We start from the raw sequence: 16,761 nt of genomic DNA, 5'->3' as shown, positions 1-16,761 counted from the left end.
CTGATACCGGTACCGACTTGGTATAGATGCTATCAATATTTGGATCCATCCGCCCACCACTAACAAATAAAACGTGGACCAAAACAAATAAAAACTGAACCAAAAGAAATAAAAACTGAACCAAAACTAATAAAACCTGGACCAAAGCAAATAAAACTTGGACCAAAATGAAGAAAAACGAGACCAAAACAAGAAAAACTTAACCAAAACAGATAAAAACTGGATCAAAACAAATAAGAATTGCACCAAAATGAATAAAAACTGAACCAAAACAATAAAAACTGAACCAAAATGAATTAAAAACTGGATCAAAATGAATAAAAACTGGACCAAAACAAGAAATTGAAACAAAACAAGAAAAAATGAACCAAAACAGATAAAAACTGGACCAAAATGAATAAAAATTGAACCAAAATCAATAAAAACTGAACCAAAACAATAAAAACTAAACCAAAACAAATTAAAAACTGAACCAAAATGAATAAAAATTCAACCAAAATGATTAAAAAATGGACCAAAGATGAAGAAAAAACTGAACGGTTGACAGACAAGGGGGCGCTGAACCCTGAACACCTCATGGTGGAGAATCTGAACTGGACAGAAATGGAAAATGGACTAAAGACAAAGTAAAACAGGTTGAAGACCTGACACATTCTTCACTGGAACATCTGGATGGTTTTACTGGTTTAATTCCAGGTGTGCAGACTTTTAAATCTTCAGTCCTGAATTCATCCATCAGGTTGAATCTGTGGAAGGAGTTAAAATGGGACAGATGGAAAAATAGGTCAGAAATGTTTCGAAAACGTCTCCAGGAGGATTTGATTTTGGACTTTCAGAGGCTGATGAGAAAATGGAACGATGGAATCTCCTGTTGAGTTTTTTTTTTCCTTTCTTTCTTTTTCTCATCCATCCCCAAAATTTCTGAAACCTAAAATGTTTCATCACATCTGATGTTTTTCATCAGTTAATCCTGTAGAGTTTGGATTTTTTCAGTAAAATCTGATCTGAAACTGAATGTCATTTCCTTCTGCCGTTTCCACGGTGACGACGGTCCAGTCCATTGTGTCTTTTTCAGTCACTTGTTTGTCCCATTTTTCATCTCCTTTGTGCTTTGATGTGAGTGTTGGAGGTGTTTCTAATGATAAGGTGGGATTTCTTCGTGCTGCGTTTGGCCGTCAGACACCTTCAGATGTTTTCAAAGAGGCCGGTCGGTGAGATCAGCAGGAATATGAGGAGGTTAACTCTTCTCAAACTCTCTAAATCCATGTTATCTTCTGTGTAAATGTCAAGACATCCAGCTGTGAGCATCAGCGGCACCGTCAGACCCGTGAACGGCGCCGTCGGCCTCCGTCTGAGCCCAGTGAAGCGTGAAGGTCGACCACGGACGCACCTGTATCCTGTTCCCATCCTTCAGCGTCTGGAATCCATCCAAACCCGGATGAAGCCTTAAACGCTACCGGCTACACAGACCGACATCTGCACAGCATCAGCAATTAATCCAGATTTATCACCACGGCTCCAACTCCCACTGATTCCCCTTTAATCGCGTGTTCGTCGATGGAGAATAAATGGAAGAAGAATCACGGCGGCAGTCGATTGATTTTGATTTAATGCAAAAGTGTCGTGTGTCCGGTGGTCGGAGGCGGTGGACGGGTCAGTGATGGACCACACATAACCAGATTAGAAACTCTGTTCAATTAAATTAGTTCTGCAAGTCAGCGCGAACATAGAGTCGAGGTGATCGACAGCGAACGCCTCGTCACTGTCTGATTTCAGATCACTATCCGGCTTCGTCAAACACGCTTAATGGATGTAGGATTTATTTGAGGCTCAGAGCAGCTTCAGTAAATGAATGTGAAACTAGTTTTACATGTGGATGAACCCTACAGTTCTGTTTCTGCTAATGGGTTTGATAAAAGCATCCGTGGAAATGTTGGTTAATTGGCTGAGATTTGGACGACGATGGGAAGACATGTAAATGATTAATAATAATAATTAACTTGGACTCGGATTGGTCCAATTCAGTTTACATCATATTTAACAGGTTATTACAATAATTCATTAAATTACACCAAATAGTTTATGAGCAATAAGTTAAAGCAGCGTATGAATTTCATCACACATCTGGTCAAAAAAATGATTATGTGAAAACTCGCACAATACATCAGTACAAATACTTATTTATCTGAGAAATGCATTAAGACGTAATGAAACACCCGTTTCAGATATAAACTCACATCATTATCATGGTTTGAAAATCATGCCGTCTTCAATGTTTGTTTGTGAGCTGAAAAAAATCGAGTAGAGATGTGACGTGGTTTTTGAAAACAAGGATGAGATTTGGGGGACAACCAAAACAAACATGGCAACAACAAGCAACGGAGGTGTGTCCACTAACAGGTCAGAAGAGATGGAGGGCATCACTGTAAGTCAGCTGTCCTTTTATAAACTTATAATAATATAATCTGTGTTGCTGCTGCGTGGAATTCCCATTCCCACAATGCACTTCACAACAAAATTTCCGAAAAGGCCCGAGGGACATTTCGGTTTGTAAACAAGTGGACTGTGTTTATGATGGAGTCGTCTTGGAAGTTGTTCACCGTGAGGGAAGTGATTCAGGCGCATAAGCACGGAAAGACTAATGGATTAGTGATAATTAGGATATGACTGAGGTTTACAAATTTGAAAAAAAGAGTCAGTCAGACTTTGAGACCAATCACAGGAGGTTCTTTAAGGTCCATGAGGCCATGGCTAAAAAGAAGAAAGTTAACTGGGAAAGTTTCAGGTTACTGTTAATGGCCTCAGTTTACCGTTAACAGCTTCGGTTTACTGTCAAAGTTTCAGTTTACTATTAATGGCCTCAGTTTACCATTAACAGCCTCAGTTTACCGCTAACAGTTTCAGTTTACCGTTAACAGCCTCAGTTCACCGCTAACAGCTTTGGTTTACAGTGAAAGTTGTCAGTTTACCGTTAATGGCCTCAGTTTACCGTTAACAGCTTCGGTTTACTGTGAAAATTGTCAGTTTACCGTTAAGGATCTCAGTTTACTGCTAACTGTTTCAGTTTACCGTTAACGGCCTCAGTTTACTGCTAACAGTTTCAGTTTACCGTTAACGGCCTCAGTTTACCGCTAACAGTTTCTGTTTACCGTTAACAGCCTCAGTTTGCCGCTAACGGCTTCAGTTTAGCGTTAACAGCCTCAGTTTACTGCTAACGGCTTCGGTCTACTGTGAAAGTTGTCAGTTTACTGTTAACAGCCTCAGTTTACCGCTAACAGTTTCAGTTTACCCTTAACAGCCTCAGTTTACCGTTAACGGCCTCAGTTTACCGCTAATGGCTTCGGTTTACTGTGAAAGTTGTCAGTTTACCGTTAATGGCCTCAGTTTACCATTAACAGTTTCAGTTAACTGTGAAAGTTTCAGTTTACTGTTAATGGCCTCAGTTTACCGCTAACAGTTTCAGTTTACCGTTAACGGCCTCAGTTTACCATTAACAGCCTCAGTTTACCGCTAACAGTTTCAGTTTACTACTAATGGCCTCAGTTTACTGCTAACAGTTTCAGTTTACCGTTAACAGCCTCAGTTTACCGTTAACAGCCTCAGTTTACCGTTAACAGCCTCAGTTTACCGTTAACAGCTTCGGTTTACTGTCAAAGTTTCGGTTTACTGTTAACAGCCTCAGTTTACCGCTAACAGTTTCAATTTACCGTTAACAGCCTCAGTTCACCGCTAACTGCTTCGGTTTACAGTGAAAATTGTCAGTTTACCATTAATGGCCTCAGTTTACCATTAACAGCTTTGGTTTATTGTGAAAATTGTCAGTTTACCGTTAAGGGCCTCAGTTTACCATTAACTTCTTTCAGTTTACCATTAACGGCCTCAGTTTTCCTCTAACAGTTTCAGTTTACTGTTAACAACCTCAGTTTACCACTAACTGTTTCAGTTTACCGCTAACTGTTTCAGTTTACCATTAACGGCCTCAGTTTACCGCTAACAGTTTCAGTTTACCGCTAACGGCTTCGGTTTACAGTGAAAGTTGTCAGTTTACCGTTAACAGCCTCAGTTTACTGTTAACGTTCACTGGAGCCAAAGACGAGGTTATTAAATCCATTTTACTATAACATCTGAGGCTCGTTGTCCTTCCTGTTTGGTGATTAATGCTGAGCTTCGTCTTCTATAATTAATCTGAAATACTGTCCCTTTATGACGGAGGTGACATTTGGTAATCTGGTGTCGATGTCATAAAGTCTGACCTTTGAGCGGCCGTCGTTTATCTGTAAACTGTTTTTGTGTCAGAACGCCGGCGTTAACAGGTGAAGTGTCTCCGTGAGTTGGATCACATTCTGCACAAACATGGACTTGAATGAATCCAAAGCCTGTCAGACCTGGAGTCGACCTCATGTTGACATGGGCCTGGGGCTGAAGGGTTTCATATGTTTCATACAGACAGACAACAAACAGCCTGAGGACGGGATTCACTGTCAGACTTCATCTAATGGATGATCATGGCTGGTGTTAAAGAAAAAGGACAACGAGGCTGGAGCCGGGTTGTTAAAGTGAGTTTCAATGGTTTTCAGACAAAGAAAATAGTTCCAGTGTCCCTGTATGTCAGCGTCATGTTCTGTCTAAATCAATCCCCAGTTGAATTTGTGAGGTTGTCAGGTTCTGTCTCTATGTTCCAGTCCTGTGGTCTGAATGCAGGAGATCAATCTAACAACAGAAGTGGGTGGTACTTTCACTGGAGGAGAACTCAACTAATTCAAAGTCCACATATGGCTTCTATCAGTGATCAGTAGGAGCTATATTGATATCTGTAACCATTTACATGGTATAAACCACCAAAATATGGACCATTAGAAGGAAAGAAATATTCATAATATTCTAAAAAATTCAAAAATCAAAGTTTGTCAAAACTGTGAACAGACTTTGTCCCAAGGAAGATACATATAAAATCTGAAATGAATCCGACCAGTAGTTTTATCGGAGAAGATGTTTAAAGAAATTGCTAATGAAGACAACAATGAAGGCAACACCAGAAACAGCACCTTCTCAGTGGCTCATGGTTGATCGGCCGGTGTGATAATAAACCAGATTATACATCAGAATATCCATGGTAACATCTGGTCACATGACGAGTTTCCACAATGAACAGAAACACGGAGGTAGAAGAAATAAACACTCAATAATTTCTATGTGGAATATATGAAAACTCTTCCAAACTGGAAAAGCCGGTGAGATTTTGAAGATTCAGAAGTTTGTGGAGAAAACTGGGAGTTTATCAAACACTGAATCAGTGATGACGATGAGACATAATATCATTGTTGGTGATATTCTAATATTTCACCCCATTTTATGAAACTGTTATATTTCAGGTTTCTTTTCTTTGCGGTTTCATTTTGATTAAAACCTTTGAAAAGGTAAACATGGCATCATGAATCACTGAGAATTCATCTTCATGCAGATGATTCATTAATGTCTGAATCGGTCAATATCATTTAAAGCTGGTTCTTCATTCTAAGAGAACCACATTTATGATGTTCTGTAGAACTCAGAACAGAGATAAGTGTCATCTGGACCTAGAACCTACTGATGGACTGAAGTCTGATCCAATAAATACTTATGTTTTAGATCCAGACTGAACATCTAGTGAAGAACCTGAAGGTCAAGATGGGTTTGAAAACATACCCTTTATGTTGAAGAACCTGGTAGAACAGCGTTGTCTTGAAATATTCTGATGGTTTTGTCTCCATGGGTGAATTTAATATTTCATTTGTTATAATCTCTACATGTTTTTTTTAAATTTAATTAACCTTGTCTGGTGGTTTTATTCTTTAGGGATGTTCTGGTTAAATGTTAAATTAATAAAAAAAAAAAAAAAAGATCCATATCGTTGAATAACCAGTGTTTTCAGTTCATTTGTTTCTTATTTTTAATGTTTTTGACCTGATTTAACCAAATCTAACAATATAAACCAGATCTGACAATTACTTAATTTTAAAATGTAAAACTGTTAAAATAGGAAGTTTTTATGGGTTGCATTTAATTATTTCTTCCTATAATGTTCCATCTACATGAGATCGTTTTCATTTCTCTCTCAGCTCATGTGGAAGAGGCTGTATTTTTATTTTTCTATTTATAGAAGCTCCATTTTCCTATTTCCAGGTTTTTTTTCCGACTCATCAAACTCCTTCATTACGTCATTTTTCCCATGATCCCTTTATGCTGGTCAATAATTCAGAGGCTTTTCTTTCTTCTCGCTGTTTCTCCTCAGTATCTTTAAACCATGAATAATTAACAGTGATTAATTAATCATAATCACCTCTATTCTCTGCAGAGACTGAACGTCCAGGTTTGACTCAAACAGCTCCAATATAGGGTTTTTAATGTAGACGAGACGATGGTTTACAGCAGAACTGGTCCAGAACTGGTCCAGGTCCAGATGAGTCTGGGTCAGCTGACCCCGTTCTGCTGGTCCTATTGGTTCATCTCCTTCAGGTTCAGAAACAAAACACATTCATGAATCATTCAACTGCTGATGCTGCACTACTACTTCAACTTCATCTTCTTCAACTTCATTTTGTTGCCAATATTATTCATTTTTCTGCTACTTTTGTTCATTTTGTTGCAAATTTGTTCATTTTTCTTTTTCTGTTGCTAGTTTACTTAACTTTTCTTCATTTTGTTGCTGGTTTTATTAATTTTTCTTCATTTAGTTCAACTTCATCATCATCTTCATCTTATTTCAGTGATAGTTGTGTTCAGTTTTCTTCATTTTCTTGCTAGTTTTGTTCATTTCTCCATTTTCTTTCTGGTTTAGTTAATTTCTCTTCATTTTCTTGCTAGTTTTATTCATTTTTTTCCCTAATTTTGTAGGTAGTTTAGCTCATGTCATTGCTAGTGATGACAGTTTTAAGGGTATTTCTGTAGTTTTGTTCACCTGTCCTGGTATCGTCATCTGCTGACCTACAGGTCATTGTGTTTCCGTGTGGTTTAATATTATCTTGGGTGGATGTTTTTTTGTCTCCTCTGATGTATTTCGTCTTATTTCTGCTGCCGTCCTCATCCTTTTGTCGCTGTGGTGTAAATAGATGAATGTGTTGCTGTCGTCCTCAGTCTCTGGTTGTGACTGACGTGGGTTTTTCTCAGTGAAACGAAGCTGCAGCTGCTTTCTCTGTCTCTTCTCATTCATCACAGTAACAGGAGCATCGGTCTCTGAGGACCAGCTTCTCAAAGCACCTTAATAAGCTCCATTTAACCGAATGTGTGAGGACTGTTGGATCCACACTCGTCCCCTGTGGATGGAAGCTTTTCCCGCTCTGGAGGTTTCACCAAACACAAACACCAGGCTGTAAATCCTCCCATCGCCACCGGGTCCACACCCAGGGGAAAATGCCGCCGAGATGGGAACGCCGACCTTGTGGGGACGGCGAGAAGACGCTGGTCCGTGTGACTAAACTCAGAGGAATGATGTCATTTAAATGGAAATGAGCGGTTTGTGTTCGTCAGTCGGCACAGATCTACCTGAAGGACGAAACCCAAGCAATTATACGTCCGCCATCCCAGTAGATAGTTGCAGATACAAGGAGAAGCGACACAGCAGCGGGATGAGCATCGGACTGATGGAGGTGGAGCTAAATCTGTGACCCTGGGACTCCATTACAGGTTCAGAAACCTCCAGGTGAACAGAACACACGGATCCACGTCAAGCAGCGAGTGTTCGAGAATGTCACAGTGAAGGAATAACAACAGCTGGTCAACAACGGAACCACAACAGGTGAACAAAACTATGATTAAAACTACAAATGCTAACAATGACATGAGCAAAACTACAAACAAAATCAGGAAAAATTACCAAAACTAGCAACAAAGAGAAGATAAATGATGAAAACTAGCAAGAAAATGAACAGAAAGTAACTAACTAGCAACAAAATGAAGATAAATGAACAAAATTTGCAACAGAAAGAACAAAATTAGCAAGAACATGTACAAAACTAGCAAGGGAATGAAGAGAAAGTAGCAAAACTGGCAACAAAATGGAGATAAATTTATAAAACTAGCAACAAAATGAAGATAAATGATCAAAACTAGCAACAAAATGAAAAGAAATTAACAAAACTAGCAACAAAATGAAGATAAATTATCAAAATAAGCAACACAATGAACAAAACTAGCAAAAAAAATTTAAATTAATGTACAAAACTGGCAACAAAATGAAAAGAAATTAACAAAACTACCAAGAAAATGAAGATAAATAACCAAAAGTAGGAACAAAATGAACAAAAATAGCAACACGATGCAGTGGCAGGAACCAAAAAGACAACATGGGAACATATGTTACATACAAAGAAGTAAAATATAAGAGATTAAATGCATGATGACAGGGTTTGAAAATTTCATTTGACCTTCTTTCTCAGATTGACAGATTTACACTTTAAACCATGGGTGTCTAACATACGGCCCATGGGCCAAAACCGGCCACCAAAGGGTCCAATCCATCACAAATTACAGTGAAGATACTAACAATGAAGGATGTTAACATTATTTTAGTTCAGTAGTTCAGTTCCGCATTCAATATAATCCTAAGTAAAATACTATGATAATAATCAATAAATAATGACTCATAATTTTCTTTTTGGCTTAATGTGAAAAAAGTACCATTACGTGCAAATGTTTTCATATATAAACTATCCTTTAAGCAAATGCAAATAATCTGATCAACCTGAAATATCTTAATAGAAATAAGTGTAATTTTGATGAATATTCTCCCTGTTATTAAATGTTTTATGTATTCGTAGACATACTTTTCAAAAGAATTTTCAGGTTTTTCATGTTATTAACATTTTGGTAATATAACTTTACCTTTTTCACACTAAAATAAAGAGAAAAAAATGGACTATTATTTCTGATCCATCTGAGCTTAAATTGGGCTGAATGTGTAACCTGAACTAAAATGACTTTGACATCCCTGCGTTTAAGTATTTTCTCAGTGATTTCATGGATTTTCTAGTGTTTTTTCAGGAGTGAAGTGCTTCATTTTCATCTCATTTCTCGTCATCGTAGAATCACACACTGCAGGGTTTGGTCAACATTCCTCAGATTTACATGTTTCATTAGTTTCAGCTGAAACATTAGGATCAGTCGTATTTTATTTATCAGCTGAAACTGGAGAAAAGAAACAGACACAACACATGCAAATGAACAACGACTTCAACAGTTTGACATTGAATTCACTGTGAATATTCACAGCAAAAACGCACTGTAAACAGGACGTGATGACAGACGGTTCCACACAAAACAAAATGATGACGAACCGTCGGAGAACTTCTGTTCAAACGACTGAATCCACTGATGGAAAATGATCCAAAGGTTTTCTTTGTTTTAACATTTTATCATGACAGTTATATGATTGTTTTACAAAACTACGTTCACTAGAAAGTGGTTTCCGATCAGTCTCATTATATTTTTGGTTTGGTGATGGTGGTAAATATTAAAACCTTTGCTTTTTATTTTTCTCTTTATATTCCTATTATATACTATAAAATATACAACTTTAATATTAAACATAAAAATATGTATGATATTTTTTATATGAATATATATTATAATTTTTTCCATTTACTTTATTCAACAGGATGATATTAACCCTTTAGGTGCTGGAGTATTATTATTATTTTTTTTAAATATTCAATTTTGATATCAACATTTCAAAAAGCTGTCAATTTAATTCAGTTGTTTGTACCAATATTGCAATTTGTCACTTAGAGTATTATCAGATTACTGCTGTTATCTGATAAAGCAAATCAGATTATACTGTTTACCTGATCAATAATAATCAGATATTGATCAGAGTATTAGTGTGGATGTAAACAGGGTCAGTGTCATCAGTGTACATCTGTAGATCTACATCTGAAAATACATGAATGTAAACATATAAATGATGGGGCCTAAGACAATGCCTTGAGGGATCCCATTCTCCATTTAATGAAACAGAGATTTATCATCAATAATAATCAGATAACTCCACTAATCAGAGTATTAGTGTAGATGTAAACGGGTTCCGCTACTTATTTTTGACTTTCCCGTCTATTTTTGACAGACGTCTGAATATTTTCTGTTGATGACTTAACTGGCAACCAGATTGTTGTGTCTCCTTCTTCCTCTGATCCTCGTCCTTGTTTGTGCTGTGTTTTTTTTCCTGCTGTTTCGTCTGATTATTTGCGTCCTGTGTGAAGTGACAAAGTCGCCGTGTGCTGATTTTCCGTCAGCTGACACTCAGTCCTGGAAACACAGCGAGGCCCTGCAGCTCCACCTCATTACAAACAGCCCCGTGTTTATTCCCCCCGGTCCAACACTATTATCAACCATGTGCCATATTGTGGCCCTCGTCCACGCCGAGCGCAGTCGACTCCGCCCCCCTGAGGATGGACGCTATGACACGCCATCACTCATTTAACCTCCGCTGACCCGGAGCCACCACGGAGGCAGCTTCATCAAAGATGACAGGTCTGCAGGAGGAGGAGGAGGAAGAGGAAGAGCAGGAAGAGGAGACTGCTGTTCATACCAAAGAGTAAAACAATGCCACAGAGGGTCCAAGAGTACAAGCACACAAAGTCAACATTTAACAAAGCACAGATACACAAAGTCAACATTTAACAAAGTACAGATACACAAAGTCAACATTTAACAAAGTACAGATACACAAAGTCAACATTTAACAAAGTACAGATACACAAAGTCAACATTTAACAAAGTACAGATACACAAAGTCAACATTTAACAAAGTACAGATACACAAAGTCAACATTTAACAAAGTACAGATACACAAAGTCAACATTTAACAAAGTACAGATACACAAAGTCAACATTTAACAAAGTACAGATACACAAAGTCAACATTTAAGATGACCAAAAAAAATCCAATACTAGACAAACAACCAACTATGAACCAAACAAAGACGACTTTTCACAAACATTGACGACCAAACGTCTCCAACGCAGGTGTGTCCAGATGTGTCCACCTGGTCTGACTATGGTCTGACCCTGGTCTGAGACCTGGACCCTGCAGGTAGACCGGTGCATTTGGGGATACTCTGACCTGGTCAACGTGGTCCCTGAGGCCCAGACCTTCATTGTTCTTGTGGATCCACTGACAGGACCCGTTAGAACCACATAGTCCCCTCCAGACCGGCCTGCACCTGGTGTTTTGATTGTTCTAGCTGCTCCTTTGTTCTGTTCTGTTCAAACTGAGGTGGTCTTTTGTGGAACGTGTTGAATACTCGGGTGTTTCTGCCTGAAGCTGGATCAGATCCCGTCCCTGCATGAAGCTGTATTGAAGTTAAAACCCTATTAAACCTTGATCCGTGTGTTCTTTTTGTGTTCCGCAGAACATACGACCGATTTTAATTCACAGTTTCTTTTGATCTGACTAATTCCCATGTTTTATTAATGCAGAGGAGGAGGGATTTCACACATTACTGCGGTTTAATTTGCTCATTAATCAGAGGAACGTTCTCCGTTTGCCTCTTTGTTCCCTTTCATCTGCTTCAGATTAGACCTGAACCGGCGTGTTGGTTTAAAGTAACGGCCGGCGGCAGCGGTCTGATGTGAAATGGAGTCTATTGTTTATTTTAATCTGCCTTTCTCTACTGTGGACATTACTATTAATGAGGACAAACAGAGCCTCTGTCCTCGGGCAGTTGGACTGAAACTATGGACGGGTCTGTCAGTCCGTCAACTCATCAACCAACCGACCAGTCAGACGCAGTGATGATGACATGGACACAACAGTGAAGGTGTCGTTCACCCTGGACGGTCGTACATATATGATATGTACTGTTTTTTGTTCTAATGTTCAGAAACAGTGGCTGTGTTTTCCCTTGTAACATCTCTAAAGTGAGAAATCAGAAATCAGTCAGAAATCTAATGTTTTAATAGCCTTTCATTTGTCGAATTCGTAATGAGCTTAAAGTAAAGTTCCATTTCTTTTTGGAACACAATAAAGCAAGGTTTTTTTTTTATACTTTTACTTTTATGAATACTTTTTTTTTTTTTTTTTTCAAAAAACAAATTTATTTAAAAAATAGCAATTTCCTTCTCTTTTAGTGTAATTATAAAAACCAAAAACAACATTTTCCCAGAGTAAAATAAAATCTTTGGTCAGATGATCAATGATAAATCTGCTGAGGTCTGCCCATAGTTTTTTGTTTTAACAGCAATCCCAAAATAAATGAACAACTGTTTCTGGATGCGAGTTACAAAAAGAGCAGTTAATATTAGTGTCCATTTTAACTTTTCCATATGGTCATTAGCTAGGTCATATTTGTGTATAATTTTGTGAAATACCTCCTTAACCTTATTTGTGATTAAAAACTTGTGGGGGAGCAGCCAAAGTTTTTTCCATTTGATGTTATTGGTGAAGCAACTCCAATAAATAGTGGTATAAGGGGTAGTAACAATGGTTTTTTTGGGATAAAGGACATATTTTTTTATTATTTATTATTTTTGGGTGATGAGGAACATATTTTTCCTTCTAGAGTCAGCTGAATATGGGATAGATACATGTTGAGCTGAGGGCTTAAGACTGTTTTTAAAAAGCATTAAAGTGTCTGATGGAGTGGCGTTAGTGATGAATGAAAACTCCTCTGCAGTCACCTGGAGGTTGTGTCTACATAGAAAGTCTCTTTAACCTCCTGAGACCCAGGAAAGTACAAGTTTTGGCTTTTATTAATTTAATAATTGCCTATATTGGAAACATCATGATGCAACAGTTTTTTCAGATGCATTTTTTAAAAAAATTATGGAATGTCCTTTGCGGTGGACAGTTTTTTTTTTGTTTTGTTTTTGTTTTTGTTTTTTTGTATAGAGCTGTGAAACTCTTGTTCACAAACGTAGACAGAAAACCCTTAGCTGGGTCTTACGAGGATAAGCGAGCAGTACTCCCTCCTCATTTGCTTTCTTACTGAAGAGGCATTTTGACTGTACAGTATTCTCAAACTCAAACCAGATGGAAGGGGCCAAACCACGGATGAGGTAGTTATACACGTCAAGTTTTTTACATTGCAAACTTGCACTCTGTACGCCGCCATTGTTGTGTTGACGTCAATGTTTATTTGCAGTGAGGTGCGGGTAGTTCGATCTGGATCCACTTTGTAACTAGAACCAAAAGCCTCTTCCAATGTTGGACGTCTGAAACTTCCCACCCCCCAACACTTTGTAACGGGACATAAAACCTCCTCAGACCATGGAATGAATGAAGGGATGGTCCTAAAGAGGTGGTCTCAGTCTGGGTCAAACTGAACCATGGTCCAGTTTACGTACAGAGGTTCTGCCCAATCACAAATGAAGACAGAACAACATGTCAACATCAGATGTGTTTATGCACTTCCTCTGGTGTTGAAGATGACATGATGATGCAAGTTTTGGTTCAAACCCATTGAACTCTGACGAACACAGCAACAACACATCACCATGTGGATGATGGGTTTATTGACAGATTCTCCAGAACGGGGTTCGAAGTGTCCATTCCAGAGGCCAAATCCTTAGACATAAACCCGGTGGACATCCACATCTGAAATGACGTAGCCACATTATCTGATGAAGACGATGGGATGGACTCTTAAAAACCTGGACGTTAGTTTGGACAAAGATCAAGCACAACAAATCTGGATCTGGTCCAGACATTCATTGACTGGATTTAGAAGAGTCTCTATAACCTTCCTGTTAAATGGAGTAAAACCTGGACCAGGTTTTACTGAAGACGTAGAACCTTTTAAATCACTCCTGAAAACAGATTCACAAATACTTTTACTAAATATTTTGTTTTATTCTTTTCACTTTTCTTGTTCTGTCACATTTTAACAGATTTTATTCACTTTTATTTTCCTGGTCCTGTTTTCATTCCTCATTATTATTTTTTCTTTTGTGACAACATATGTCGTCACATCACATTTTGCATCTTTTCTTCCCTTATTTTTACCATCATCGTCACCACTTTCTTGTCTTTTATATTTCCTGTCCTTCCTCTGTTCTTCTTTTTTTTAAACTTTTTTTTAGGTATTTCATCAACTTGAGCCATTAACAAAAATACCAAATTCTCAATAATACCCTTTAAACAAAATATGTTTTTTGATGCAAAAACCACCAAAAAAAATTGCATTTTTTTGTTGCTGTTTTTTTTCAATATTGTACATAAAAAATTGGATTAGTTTATATATATATATATATATATATATATATATATATATATATATATATATATATATATATTTATGTATATATTTTCATCCTGGTATATGTCGATGGTTAACACCAACATTGGTTAATATACATTACTATTATTTGTGCTAGGTCAAATGTTAAATGCTGAAATACTCACTTGGTGGAAGGATGTTATTGTAATAATTTAACATTGTTTACAATGTGATGATTTTAGTGGCTGGGTCAGAATTTAAAAATTCACGTAAAAGTTAACTTTTGAATTCTGACCTAAAATAATTAGTGCAAAAGTATATGACATTTTATACAATGAAGTGCAGTGTGTGCATACTATGCTCACCTGGATACCAGAAGGTTAAAATAGAAAATGATGGAAAAAAAGCTAAAACTGAAGGACGTGCAACAGGAGAAAAAAAAAGAAGACGAAAGTGATTTAATAACCAACCCATGCTGATGTGTTCATCCTCCACCGTAATTTGACCTTTTATAACATGAAGTGTAAAGTGTGCATAATATGCTCACCCAGATACTGTAAGGTTAAAAATGCCATTTTCTCATTTATTTCAAGTCTTCTAATTAAGACGCTGCAGCTTCGTTAATGAGCATATCTAGTTTTAGTTTAGTACAGTGGAATTAAAGGAAACCATGGACCCCCCCCATTCTCCGTTACTGTGCCCCCCCCCAGGAAAGCCCTGCCTCCACCCAGGGCTGATGGAGCTGAATAAGTGGACAGACGTTTAACGATGACCAGGAGCACTGCGTATGTGATCCATCTCCTCATTTCCATTTGCTGATGAGTCGCTGACATTCATCACACTGCAGCTAATTGTCTGGAAACCATAATTATCACTGGATATTGTTAATTGCCCATTAATTAGAGCGTCACCTCCTCCTGCTTCGACCTTCACTTCTTCCTGTTTTTCAGATCGGGAAACCAGTCGCTCTTCCTCCCATCCTCGTCTCTCCGGGGGTTTGATCCTTTTCTTAAAAACCCTCAGAACCTCCATCCTGACGAGTCTAAAAATAAGCCCGTTTGCCGCCGCCGCCCTGTGAATACGAGACCGCCACTCACTTCCTCTTCCCATAACAATTAATCACCAGCGTCTGAGCTCCTTGTAAATGAAGTTACCTTTTCCCAGGTATCCCAGCAGCCCCCAGGAAATTACCTTTTGAGAAATGGCTGCACGACTTCTGCAGCATCGGAGCAGCTTGTTTCCCCGTTTCTGTTTTTAATGGATGAAGCTGCAGCGTTTCCTCCAGTCGAGGCCCAAAGAACACAGCGCTGTCATTTTAATGAAGCACTCGGTTAATGACTCCACCGTCACCGATGAATCTGACGCAGTTATTCAGTCAAAAAAACATCAAAATAAGGCAATCAATGGATGCAAAAGCCAAAGAATATCATAATAAACCAGGAATATGTGCATTTAGGGCATGTGTTTAACACTATCCATCCATTTAAGGTCAAACAGCGACTGTTCAGGGACTAAAATATGTTTGATTTATGGGAAATACTGTGGTCGTTTCACTTTCATGAGAACTGAGAAGAATATTCAACCAATAACATGCTCAAAAAGCCACTGACCATCACCAAAAAGCAACAACTTCTAGTCTATATCCAACATATATTGATGCTTAAACCTTTCTAAGACTATGTTGATCCTCTGAAAGCGTCTTAGGTTAAATAATGGACTTCAACTGAAACACTGTTCAACAAAGTTCATGTAAAATGGATGAAGTCTGGGAGCATTATCCTGCAAATAAACTAGAAACAGCATAAAATAAGACACTTAATGCATCAAACAGCTACAGAATATCATTAAAAAAAGTAAAAATGTGTGTTTTTATTGCACACGTTTGACAGATATTGACTGTTATAGACTTTACTTTAAAAATGTAACCTTGGAAAACTTCTAAGCTGCAGTAAAGGACAAAAATGTACTCAAAATGAAAACATTTGTCATAAAATAAGATTCAGTTAAGAATTATAAGATCTGAGATCATTATTATATAAGTAATTTATATAAAAGACAGAAAAAAGACAATCAATACATCAGAAGAAACACAGGATGTTATAAAGGTTCAGTTTCACAAGACAAATCCAACCTATATTAATATTATATAGACTAGAAACAAAGCAGCGTTAAAGGATTTATTTATGTAAAGGAAGTGGGTGGAGTCAAGGAAATGGGCGGAGTCACTGAAGTAGGTGGAGACACCAGGATCTCTCATTGGTTTCAACTCATTTTAAAGCCTGTAGTTTGCATTTCTGTCATTGCCATGTTAGCTTTTTAGTCAAAAGTGACCGTATTTGGTCAACAGGTGTGGCGTTGCAGGTGCTAATGCTAATTGCTAGTTTACTGACTTAGTAAAATGGTAAACATCATCAAACATCTGCATAAAAATAAGCAAGTGGCATTTTGTTGGTGTAACTTGACAACCACTGTCAACATGTTTGAGAAATAAAAAATATTTCGTTCAACAAACAGAAGCTCTGAGTTAACAGGAGAGTGAACTGTCAAGCAAAGCTTTGATACGTGATAAAA

Source organism: Sphaeramia orbicularis, chromosome 21, assembly GCF_902148855.1.
Source record: "Sphaeramia orbicularis chromosome 21, fSphaOr1.1, whole genome shotgun sequence".
Classification (NCBI taxonomy): Eukaryota; Metazoa; Chordata; class Actinopteri; order Kurtiformes; family Apogonidae; genus Sphaeramia; species Sphaeramia orbicularis.
The sequence above is the reverse complement of the archived record's forward strand: the minus strand, read 5'-3'. Positions refer to the sequence as shown.